Source organism: Mastigoproctus giganteus, chromosome 5 (genome assembly GCF_048544385.1).
Source record: "Mastigoproctus giganteus isolate SK-2022 chromosome 5, ASM4854438v1, whole genome shotgun sequence".
Taxonomy (NCBI): domain Eukaryota; kingdom Metazoa; phylum Arthropoda; class Arachnida; order Uropygi; family Thelyphonidae; genus Mastigoproctus; species Mastigoproctus giganteus.
The window spans coordinates 96,219,218-96,232,229 of NC_143579.1; the positions used below are offsets into that span (position 1 = coordinate 96,219,218).

A 13,012-nucleotide genomic window follows, 5' to 3' on the forward strand; every position below is an offset into this window, starting at 1 on the left:
TTTAAGGTGAGTTTACTTTTATTATAATATACTGAATGCATGTTTATATTATATGAGGATTCATTGAAAGGTAATTGCTTTACAGTAATTGCTTTTCACTGCCTCTTATTGCAGATAAATCAGGTTTTCGGAGCTGTTCAAGTAAAATTCTTTCAACTGCCATCTCTTCATTGGCTTTTTTCAATCCTTCATCAGTATCATATCTATTGTTTGATCCAGTAAAGTTTTAATAATAAACGATAAATGACATGTAGCTTTCAGGGTTAAATGGACCTCTTCATAAGCAAATTCTAACGTGATAGGTTAGAGACAAATTTAACAGATACAGAGTTGTGCAGGCAGTGATGCATGCATGAGATTAAGCATTCAACTATTAGGATGCTGCTCACTGTTGTTGCACAGACATGTGTGGATTTTCTGCCAGCGTTTATCCATTTTCAAGATAGTTCCCTCTAAGATAGGGTGTAGCGATGTGCCCTTGCAGCAATTCATAGTTCTTGAATTTCACAAGATGTTAAGTGACTCTAGCCAGAGGCAGTGGCAAAAGTGTTTGGATTGGTCAATCACTTCATAGTTGCGCTTGGGATTAAGGTCATGGTGGTTGACCAGAAGTGTTCCGCGATTGTGGTTTGGTCAGTCTCACAAAGACAAGTTGACCTGTCATGCTCTGCAAGGTGGTCTTGAAGGTGTCTCGAGCTCTCCCCTATGTAGCAGCTACCACAATCTTTGCAAGTTATGCGGTATACTACACCGCTGCGCAAAAGAGGGGTGATCGGAGTCTTCATGTTAGAAACCAGAGAACGCAAAGCTACTGGGTAGTTGTACACATTTTATGCAATATTCCTGGAAGATTTTTGAAATCTGGTCTGACATGCCTGGATAGTAGGGAACGTAGACGGTAGGTATATTGTCATGCGTTGATGATGGTCTCGGGTGAATCGAGAGCTCCTGTGCTTGCAATGAGCACTTGTCTAATGTGTGGGTTGGATAGCCACAATTGACCAGGTTCGTTCTCACTCTGGAAATCTCGGTACGCCTAGTTTCATCTGAGCTGGAATGGCTCCAAGCACAGGAGAATAGGGTGCTGGCAGTGCTGTTGAGATGGCTAGGGGCGTGGCTTGATCTGTAGTTGGTAAACTGCCCGCATCACATTGGCTTACGGTATACCAAGGCTTCCAGGTGTGGGCCCACATGTTTTACAAGGACATCTAAGAATGGAAGGGACCCATGAACTTCCAACTCTGAAGTGAACTGGATGAACACTGACAACGAATTAAGGTACTCCAGTAATGTTGCTTCAGAATCACGTGGGATGACAGTAAAGATGTCATCGACGTATCTGCACCATGATGTAACAGGTACTGACAGGTTCAGAAATATCTGTTCTTCCAATTCCTCCATGGTAATGTTGGCCACGACGGAGCTAACGGGAGCGCCCATGACAGTACCGTGCACCTGCTTGTATCCCCGTAATCCCCGAAGGTGATGACGCTGCCTGATAAGTATAGGTTGAGGATAGCACAGATGTCCTCTGTGGCTAGTGAAGTTCTGCTCGGCAGATTTGAGTCATTCTCTTGGCACAGTTTACGGCCTGTTGGACTGAATTGATGTAAATAGGGACACTACATTGAATGATACCATAATCTCTGTCAGAGATTGAGAGCTCTTTAATAAGGTGAATGAACTTGCCACTGTTAGTGACAGTGTGGGCAGGATTTCCCACAAGAGGTGTAAGGAGTTGTGCAATATACTTAAATAGTTCATATGTAGGTGTATTGCAGCAAAACACAATGGGCCGGAGGGGAACGCTTGGTTTATGAATCTTAGGTAGTCATAAAACTGCATGCCACAGGCAGTTGAAAACCTGTGGAATGCAGAAGCCACCGAGACGAAGCAGAAATTTTCCCTGATTTACACCATGCATAGACTACTTTGTTAACATTTGACTCCAGGCATCACAAGACTTTGATAGGCGGATCTGTCACAGGTTCATAGACGTTAGGATCTTGTAGCAGGACGAGGGCTTTCTCTACATAATCTGACTGGTCTAATATGATGGTGTGGTACCCCTTGTCTGTGAGAAGCATGACAATGGTGCTGTCTCTTCTTATGGAGGAAAGAGCAGCATGTTGTCAGTGGTTAAGGTTGGAGCGGTCAGGGTGTGTGCATCAGTGGACTGAGGCCATTTTGAAGGAGCTTAGCATTAGCATTGGTAGAGGAATATGATGCAAGAAAGCAAGTTTATTCAGCATCAGCCAAAAAAAAAAAAACACATTCCTATTCCACCCCTCCGTTCGTTCCAAGTACCTGTCCAGCTCAGTCTTAAATTTATTTAGGCTATCAACTTCCACAACAAAGGATGGAAGTCTGTTCCACCAACCAACCAGCCACCCACTGGCTAAAGGCAAACTTCTGCACATCTATCCTACATCTGTCTTTCTTCAATTTGAATTTATGCCCTCTCAAATGATTATTCTGAGCAAGAGGAAGAATTCCATCAGCACGGAGCATGCTCAAACCATTCAAGGCTTTATACACCTCAATCAGATCACCTTGCAGTTGCCTAGTCTCCAGACACTGTAATTTGCAAAATTTAAGCCTTTCTTCGTAAGAGCAACCCTTTGTTCCATTCACTAATCTTATTGCCCTTCTCTGTACTCGTACCAACAGCTCTACATCCTTCTTAAAATGAGGTCTCCAGACCTATATACAGTACTCAAGGTGTGGCCTGACCATTGCCTTATATAAGAAGATAATCACCACCTTATCCCTGCTAGAAAAATTCCTGTATATCATTGACAAGACACTATGAGCTACTCTTGGAAACTGTCTACACGGCTCAGAAAACTTCATATCTACCTGCACAATTACCCCCAGGTCCTTTTCGTTCTCTACCACTGTCAGCGTAGTACCACAGAGTTGATACGTCACTCTGGGGTTGCTGCTTCCCATACGTAGTACTTTACATTTGTCAATGTTAAACTTCATTTGTCACCTCTCAGCCCATCTGCTCAACTTTTCTAGATTCTGTTGCAGCAGCGTACTGTCATTAGTGTCCTTAACAACCCTGCCAACCTTTGTATCATTTGCAACCTTGGACATTAAGCTTGATATACCATCATCAATATCATTTATAAATACAGAAAACAATAATAGACCCAACACTGAACCTTGAGGGACTCCACTAATAACATTAGTCCACAATGAGCAGTGCCTATTGATTACCACTCTCTGTCTTCTCCCACTCAACCATCCCTTTATCCATAGCAGCAATTTGCCTCCAATGCCACACTGCTCCAATTTGTGCAGCAGTTTTCCATGTGCAACAGTATCAAAAGCCTTTCTAAGATCCAATATGATATCAAAGTTATTCCCTGCATCCAGTTCCTTTGTTTTTTTTTTTTTTTTTTTTCGATTTGGTAGTTGTTGGCGCATCGGCTTCTGTGGCCATATTGCACCTCCCAAGGTTTTTGCAGTACTTTGATCCAAGCCCGAGGTGGGAATCGAACCCGCGACCATTGGGTTGCCGGGCAGGTACTTTACCCACTCGGCTAGCCCGGTCGGCAGTTCCTTTGTGGCCACATCATAGTATTCAATCAAATTGGTCAGGCAAGACTTTCCCTTAACAAAACCCTGCTGTGTCCGAGCTATAACTGAAGTCTTGTCTAAATGATCTTGCAGCGCTTCTTTAACCAGTGCTTCCATTAATTTTCCTGGAACAGAAGTTAAACCCACAGGTCTATAATTACTTGTGTTGCTCTTTGATCCTCCTTTGTGAATTGGGGTCACATTTGCACATCTCCAGTCCATGGGTACTTCCCCTGAGTCCAAAGAAGCTCTCATAATTATGGCTAAGGGTTTGCTTACTTCCTTTGCTGCCTCCTTTAATATAACTGGATAGATTCCATCCCCCCAGGTGCCTTTTTTATGTTTATCTTCAACAATTTCTCCTCCACTTTCCTCTCAGTTATTACAAAATCATCCAGCTCACTGCCAGAGTTTAACTCACCTCTGGCATTCCCCTCCCTAAATAACTCCTCATGGGTGAATGTAGATGCAAAATACTCATTTAGTTTGTTAGCAACCTGAGCAGGATAATCATCAACAGTTGAAATATCAATAACCAGTTGAACAATCTGATTCATCCCTTTCCTTCTAGAGTTTACATTGGTAAAGAACTCTTTGTTGTTTTTCTTTGCATCCTTTGCCAAGGATTTCTCATAATCTGCCTTTGCCTGCCTAATCTCCTTTGTGACTGGGTTACAGACCAGCTTTTGTATCTATCATAGGCTTCTATGTCACCCATTAATTTATATGTATCCCATGCATTTTTCTTCTCTGCCACATGTCTCTTTAGTTCATCTGACATCCATTTAGGCCTAAACCTTGAACAATATTTCTTATTTGGTATGTAAAGTCTAGTAGCTTCCAAGATAATTTCTTTGAATGCTTCCCATTTTGAATTTGGGAAGCATTCAAAGGTAACATCATCAGTTGGTCCAACTGTATAGAATTTAAATACTGTCTCAGACCACCGTAGTCACCTTTACGAAAGCAAAAACCCTTCCCTTTCCCCCTGATGGTAGTTACCTCTGAGTAAATCCCACTTCGGCACACTGTAATCACTGCCACCTAGTGGTTCCTTTATCTGCAGATTCTTAATGCATGAAGAATCACTACTGATAACCAGATCAAGAGTATTACTCCCTCTAGTTGCCTCCCGAACATGCTGATGTAGAAAACAATCATCCAATAAATCTACAAAAGCCTTGCTAGTGTGTGAGTGACCAACCCACAAATTCCAGTCAATACAGTAAACCCCCGCTATTCGCGGGGGTTACGTTCCTGAGAAATGTCGCGAATACTGAAAACGCGAATACTGAGTTATGGCTTCCATAGTAATTAGCATTAGCATTAGTAGAGGCATATGATGCAAGAAAGCAAGCTTATTCAGCATCAGCCAAAAAAAAAAAAAAAAAAAAAAAACACACACCACTCCCATTTCACCCCTCCGTTCGTTCGAAATACCTGTCCAGTTGAGCTTTAAATTTGTTTAGGCTATCAACTTCAACAACAAGTGATGGAAGTCGGTTCCACCAACCAACCACCCGCTGGCCAAAGGCAAATTTCCGCACATCTATCCGACATCCGTCCTTCCTCAATTTGAATTTATGCCCTCTGAGGTGATTATTCTCAGCAAGATGAAGAATCCCATTGGCATTGAGCATGCTCAACCCATTCAAAGCCTTATACACCTCTATCAGATCACCTCGCCGGTGCCTAGTCTCCAGACTCTGTAATTTGCAAAACTTAAGCCTTTCTTCGTAAGAGTAACCCTTTGTTCCATTCACTAATCTTGTTGCCCTTCTCTGTACCCGTTCCAGCAGCTCTACATCCTTCTTGAAATGAGGCCTCCAGACCTGTATACAGTACTCAAGATGTGGCCTAACCATTGCCTTATACAAGGGAATAATCACCTCCTTATCCCTGCTAGAAAAATTCCTGTATATCATTGACAAGACACCATGAGCTACTCTTGCAGCTCGTCTGCACTGCTCAGAGAACTTCATATCTGCCTGCACAATTACCCCCAGGTCCTTTTCATTCTCCACCACTGTCAGTATAGTACCGCAGAGTTGATACGTTGCTCTGGGGTTACTGTTTCCCATATGTAGTACTTTACATTTGTCAATGTTAAACTTCATTTGCCACCTCTCAGCCCATCTGTTCAACCTTTCCAGATCCTGTTGCAGCAGCATAGCGTCAGTAGTGTCCTTAACAACCCTGCCAACCTTTGTATCATCTGCAAACTTGGACATTAAACTTGATATCCCATCATCAATATCATTCATAAACACCGAAAACAACAACGGACCCAACACTGAACCCTGAGGGACTCCACTAATAACATTAGTCCACGTTGAGCAGTGTCCATTGATTACCACTCTCTGTCTTCTGCCACTCAACCATCCCCTTATCCATAGCAGCAATTTGCCTCCAATGCCACACTGCTCCAATTTGTGCAGCAGTCTTCCATGTGCAACAGTATCAAAAGCCTTTCTAAGATCCAAATATATAATATCAAAGTTATTCCCTGCATCCAGTTCTTTTGTGACTACATCATAGTATCCAATCAAATTGGTCAGGCAAGACCTGCCCTTAACAAAACCATGCTGCGTCTGAGCTATAACTGAATTCTTGTCTAGATGATCCTGCAGTGCTTCTTTAACCAGTGCCTCCATTAATTTACCCGGAACAGAAGTTAAACTAACAGGTCTATAATTACTTGTGTCAGCCTTTGATCCTCCTTTGTGAATTGGGGTTACATTTGCACATCTCCAGTCTATGGGTACCTCCCCTGAGTCCAAAGAAGCTCTCATAATTATGGCTAGGGGTTTGCTTACTTCCTTTGCTGCCTCCTTTAATATAACTGGATAGATCCCATCCACCCCAGGTGCCTTTTTTATGTTTATCCTCAACAATCTCTCCTCCACTTTCCTCTCAGTTATTACAAAATCATCCAGCTCCCTGCCAATGTTTACTTTACCTAGATCATTCTCCTTCCTGAATAACTCCTCATGCGTGAATGTAGATGCAAAATACTCGTTTAGATTGTTAGCCACCTGAGCAGGATCCTCAACTGTTGAACCATCAATATCCAGTGGACCAATCTGATTCATCCCTTTCCTTCTTGAGTTTAAATATGTAAAGAACTCTTTTCTGTTTTTCTTTGCATCCTTTGCCAAGGATTTTTCGTAGTCTGCCTTTGCCTGCCTAATCTCCTTTGTGACTTGGTTACAGACCAACTTATATCTATCATAGGCTTCCATGTCACCCATTAATTTGTATGTATCCCATGCATCTTTCTTCTCTGCCACATGTCTCATTAGTTCATCTGACAACCATTTAGGCCTAAACCTTGAACAATATTTCTTAGTTGGTATGTAAAGCCTGGTAGCCTCCAAGATTAGTTCCTTGAATGCTTCCCATTTTGAGTTTGCTGTTGGTAACATCGTCAGTTGGTCCCACTGTATAGAATTTAAATACTGTCTCAGACCATCATAGTTGCCTTTACGAAAACAAAAACCCTTCCCTCTACCTCTGATGGTAGTTACCTCCTTGAGTAAATCCCACTTCAACACACTGTGATCACTGCCACCTAGTGGTTCATTTATCTGCAGATTCTTAATGCATGAAGAATCACTACTGATAATCAGATCAAGAGTATTACTCCCTCTTGTTGCCTCACGAACATGCTGATGTAGAAAACAATCATCCAATAAATCCACAAAAGCCTTGCTAGTGTGCGAGTGACCAACCCACAAATTCCAGTCAATATCTGGGAAATTAAAATCCCCCATTATAAGACTCTCTGATTTACTGGCCCACTCTATTTCCCTGTACAATATCTTATTATACTCATCAGAGTCATTAGGCCTATAGCACACTCCTACTCTCAATTTTGATTTCCCTATGCTTATATCACACCAAACTGACTCGACACTGCCCTGTCCATCGATGTCGACTGGCTTCACTTCCTTGGACTTTATGTGTTTCTTAACTAATAGCATAACCCCTCCTCCCCTCCTGTCCTGTCTATCCTTTCTATACACATTGTATTCCCCAAATTCCAGTTCCGCATTACTTATATCTGTGTGACACCACGTCTCTGATATCCCAACAATATCTGCCTTTGATGTTTTGAGCAATACCTCAAATTCATCAAATTTATTTACCAAACTCCTAGCATTAGTGTACACGCAGGTATACATGCACCTGTTGCTATTCTTAGCTACCCTAACACAACCCATGTGTTTACTTGTACCGCAATGACTCCCAGCAGTCTCTGAAATATCCTGCATCTTGTTTTTCAGGCTTCTGCTCATTTCAATAGAAGCAGTGCAAGAATCACTTCCACCTCTGCCAGTGGCTACTGTTAATCTATTAGTCCTTGTATCCCCCCCAACTAGCAGTTTTCCGACCCACCTAACACTGCCTCGACAGCATCAGCAAAAATTCTTGCACCCTTTCTATTTAAGTGTATCCCATCCCTGTAGAAGCAATCTCTCCTGTTAACAAGTACAGTCCAGGCTGAAAAAAATTCTACCCCTTGAGCCTTGCACAATCCCTCCAGGGCCGAATTGATCGACATGGCTCTCATCATATACTCCCTCCTATCGTGTCTGGGCAGAATTGCAGACACTTTCAAATTCAACCCTAATTCACGGCTTTTTTTCAACAGTGACCTGTACTTGCTAAGTAATTCCGCTGGTCTCCTACTCTTAATATCATTAGTGCCAACGTGTACAACTATATCACCTTTTGTGCCCTTAAAAGATGATATCCGCTCTACAACGTCATCAACCTTTGCCCCTGGCAGACATACCCTGGTCCTATTCCACCTATCCTTTTTACAAAGCATGTTCCCCGTTTCCCTGACAATAGAGTCACCAACAACTACTAGTTCCTGTGGGACCAGCGCATTCTCCCTAGGGGGCTGCCTCTGTGTTGCCTGATGACCAAGTGCAAGCTCTGGCGTTGATGTGGGCAGCTGAGAGCTTGATGGGCCCCTCAATTTATTTCCTTCGAGGGCATCCACCCTGTCCTTCAAGCTCTCATAAAGGCCCATAACAACGCTGAGTTGTCGCCTGATTTCCTTGCACTCCTTACATCGTGCACACACAAAGACACCCCCCTTCTTGGCAGTATCATGTCCCGTACCCGACTGCTCCGCAAACATCAAGCAAACAGTGCATTTTAAAAGACTGTGATTCAGAGGGCAACTGCCCCCCTCAGTTCTCCCCTGAACCACAGCACTCCCATTAGCTTGAGCCTTTTGCTTTGCTGCTCTGGTCAGAGTCATGATTCCGATTTAATTCAATAAAATTTCAAAACAAAAATTAAATCCTTAAGTTATATCCCAAAACAGTTATAACGCTATATTTATTTTTTCGGTATCTAGTTTCTTCTACGAGTTCCCTTTATACAACTTCCGTATCACGTGTATCACTATAGTTATGTATTAATTATTTGTTACGATCAAGTCGTTATATATATATAGAGTTAAAAATACAATTTAATTGACAATAAAGTTTATCAAATTAATAGATTTACTGATTAATGGACAATATTATATTATGCACTATACTACACTAAGCTTATGCTATCGTGTAAAAATGGCGGGAATTCTCGAACGGTACTTCTACGGACTCGTAAGTATTGATTAGCTTCCAAATCTCGCTATCTCAATTTAGAATAAACTAAGAATAAAATAAACTAGAATAAACTAATCTACTTATAGAAGATAATTTGATATAACAATTGGTTAAGAAATCGACTAAATTTGGTTAAAAAAAGACCTCTCGTTCAATTCGTAACACGTGGATTTGTTACCGTTACCGATACAAAGTAATACCTACAAAATCTCTGTCTAAGTTAAACTTTAAACTAAGTATCGTAACTAGGAATATAAAGCTACTCTAGAAAATAAGTTAATATGACAATTTAAGCTAATAAATCAGAAAATAAATCAGGAAAAACTTCTCTGTTCCAAGAGCTTCTAGGAGCTACGTCCGCACAGGCTAACCTCGTTCCCAGACTCCAATAAAGGGGTTCCATTCCAAAGTATGAAATATATAAGAAAAACTAGTCTAAAATTTTGTCTATGTATGTATTATATGTACCTTCATAATATGACTATGTACATGGACAGTACATAGTGAAATGCAAGCATATGGCATCGAAATGAAAATAAGAAACAATTTAATATTAAATGTAATATTTATTAGAAATTTAAGAAATCTTTCAAACCGGCGCCTTTCCTAACTAAAAAACTTATCCCGCCAGTGCTATCACCAGTTTCGCTAAAGTGTTGATAAAGGAGTTTTGCCTTTTCACGAATGACGAGTGAACTTAACGGAATTTTATTTTGAGTTCGGTCTTCTATCCACAGATTTAAAGCTTTTTCCATTTTTTCTAATTTAACATCATGAGTTACAGAGCAAATTTTTGAAGCAATTAGCGCGTTTTCACGGACACTACGGCGGATTTTTTCTTCTGATTTTTTGATTGATCGTACCGTTGACTCATTGATTTTATAATGTTTTGCCACTGAGGAGACACTTTCACCATTAGAAATTTTTTCTAATAACTCAATTTTATTCGCTAATGTCATCACCTTCTTTGATATTTTCACATTTCACATTCCCTTGTTATTCGTAGCCATATTTTTGTACGGGTTAGAAAGAACTTGTCCAAATAGAGTCACTTTCTTCCGTTAACACACTCTAAAAAGTCTGTTTTACACTGCAAAATGGTAGCTTTATCACCTTTGTAAGCATATCAATTAATAAATTGATAAATTTATTCAATTTATAAGCATATAAATTAAAAGCAAACGACGAAACCTTCCATGAAAAGCACATAACACATACTGAACAAAGATTAGCGAGAAACATCCACGCTCGCGATTTTGTCACCCCTCTCCCCCCACCCACTGAGCGCTGTTTTGACCGGGAAAGATAATTTTAGTCACGCCCAATTTTTTTTTTATGGCGGAAAATATTCACAGCGCTTTAAAATTCACATTTTTTTAGGTTTCATTTCATATTAAATCATCAATCGCGAATACGCGAAACCGCGAATACAGATACCGGGAATAGCGGGGGTTTACTGTATCTGGGAAATTAAAATCCCCCATTATAAGACTCTCTGATTTACTGGCCCACTCTATTTCCATGTACAGTTCCTTATTATACTCATCATAGTCATTAGGCCTATAACACACTCCTACTCTCAATTTTGATCTCCCAATGCTTATGTCACACCAAACTGACTCGACACTGCACTGTCCAGCAATGTCAACTGGCTTCACTTCCTTGGATTTTATGTGTTTCTTAACTAATATTATAATCCCTCCTCCCTTCCTATCTTGTCTATCCTTCCTGTACACACTGTACTCCCCAAATTCCAGTTCTGCATTCCTTATATCTGTGTGACATTCCTTATATCTCTGATATTCCAACAATATCTGCCTTTGATGTTCTGAGCAATACCTCAAATTCATCAAATTTATTTACCAAACTCCTAACATTGGTGTACATGCAAGTATACTTGCACCTGTTCCTATTCTTAGCTACCCTAACACAACCCATGTGTTTACTTGTACCGCAATGACTCCCAGCAGTCTCTGAAATACCCTGCATCTTGTTTTCCAGGATTTCATTAGCAGCTTCTTCAGGGAGGTTAGTAATGCTTGCTTCTACTCCCAGAACAAGTTGTGTGATTGGTGGCTTCGACGGCAAGACAGCGAACTTCATTTTGGCGGTCAAAACATTGAGCTGCTCGCCGGTTAACTGTTTGCTGCTCAAATTCAAAACGAAGGAAGTGTTATTAGTTGAATGGATGTTCGTCCTCAAAGAGTGGGCTTCTCTGCTCAAACTCACAAATTTAAGATGCTGTTGCAAACGGTAAGCATCAGAAGTACGGTTAGCTTGGTGACAAATAGTATGAATAAGGTTGGAAAATACTGTTGGTGAGATCCTACCTCTCAGTTCTTGTAAGAGTCTCGATTTGTTGTAGCTGGCTCTCTTGATTTCGTTGTGAAGATGGGTAATCCACAAGCTTGTGGTCTCTGGTTTCTAACATGAAGACTCCGATCGCCCCTCTTTTATGCAGCAGTGTAGTATACTGCATAACTTGAAAAGATTGTGGCAGCTGCTACATAGGGGAGAGTTCGAGATGCCTTCAAGACTGCCTTGCAGAGAACGACAGGTCAATTTGCCTTGGTGAGACTGACCAATCCGCAATCACGGAACATTTCTGGTCAACCCACCATGACCTTAATCCCAAGTGCAACTATAAAGTGATTGACCAATCCTGACACTTTCGCCACCACCTCTGGCTAGAGTCGCTTAACATCTTGTGCAATTCAAGAATTATGAATTGCTGCAAGGGCACAAGGTTACTCCCTATCTTAGAGGGAACTATCTTGAAACTGGATAAATGCTGGCAGAAAATCCACACACATCTGTGCAACAACAATGAACAGCATCCTAGTAGCTGAATGTTTAATCTCATGCACGCATCACTGCACGCAGAACTCTGTATCTGTTAAATTTGTCTCTAACGTCTTTATCGCATTAGAATTTGCTGATGAAGGGGTCCATTTAACCCTGAAAGCTACATGTCATTTATCGTTTATTATTAAAACTTTACTGGATCATACAGAATTTGTCTATTTATCTATTATGGAATCCAGTACAACAGGCCCATTTATCTCCATCATATCTATTGCCTCAGAGATATTCTTTATACTTTGGGAACAAAAAGGTTGCATAGGGCCAAATTTAGAATATAGGGAAGCAACAGAAATTCAAATCCCAGTTTTTTTTTGTTTTGTTTTTTTTTTGTTAGTTGTTGGCGCATCTGCTTCTGTAGCCATATTGCACCTCCTACTCTGATCCAAGCCCGAGGCAGGATTCGAACCCGTGACCTTTGGGTTGCCCAGCTAGCCAGATCGGCAAAATCCCAGTAATAAAATTCCTGCCAGTGTTGCATAGCTGCAATGGGTCATGCATTTTTGCAATGTCTTTGAAGTAACACTGTGGTTTTGCCAGCCTTTACTCATTTGATTCTATTTATTTATTTAACTTGTCTAATGTATCAATGTACTAAACTGAATTGACTGCGGTCCCTTTACTAAAAAAATTTTCACTGTGGATAACACCTGAATATTCAATTTAAGCACACCATTCAAAATAAGTGTTCCAAGATGTTTACTTCCATTTAAAATAGTGCATCTTGTAAACAAACACCACACAGAAACACTAGAACATAGATAGTACAAACTATTAGGGCACCTCTGTAGGCAGTGGCGCCCTAATAGGAGCACTGCTGCTCCTGCAGGTGGGCAGGAGCAGAAGTGCTTAGCACACGCTTCTTGATTAGACCGAGGTTCGAGCCCGTGACCATCAAATACGGAGGATGCGGAAAGACCACTGCATATCCCCGA

The 13,012-nt window shown here is 41.1% G+C and overlaps 1 protein-coding gene across 3 annotated transcripts in view; it reads right to left on the bottom strand.

Moving 5' to 3' along the window:
- Gale (UDP-galactose 4'-epimerase) overlaps nt 1-13,012 on the bottom strand; it is a 292,156-nt gene that overhangs the window by 148,252 nt on the left and 130,892 nt on the right. The gene's annotated exons all lie outside the window — the stretch shown is intronic.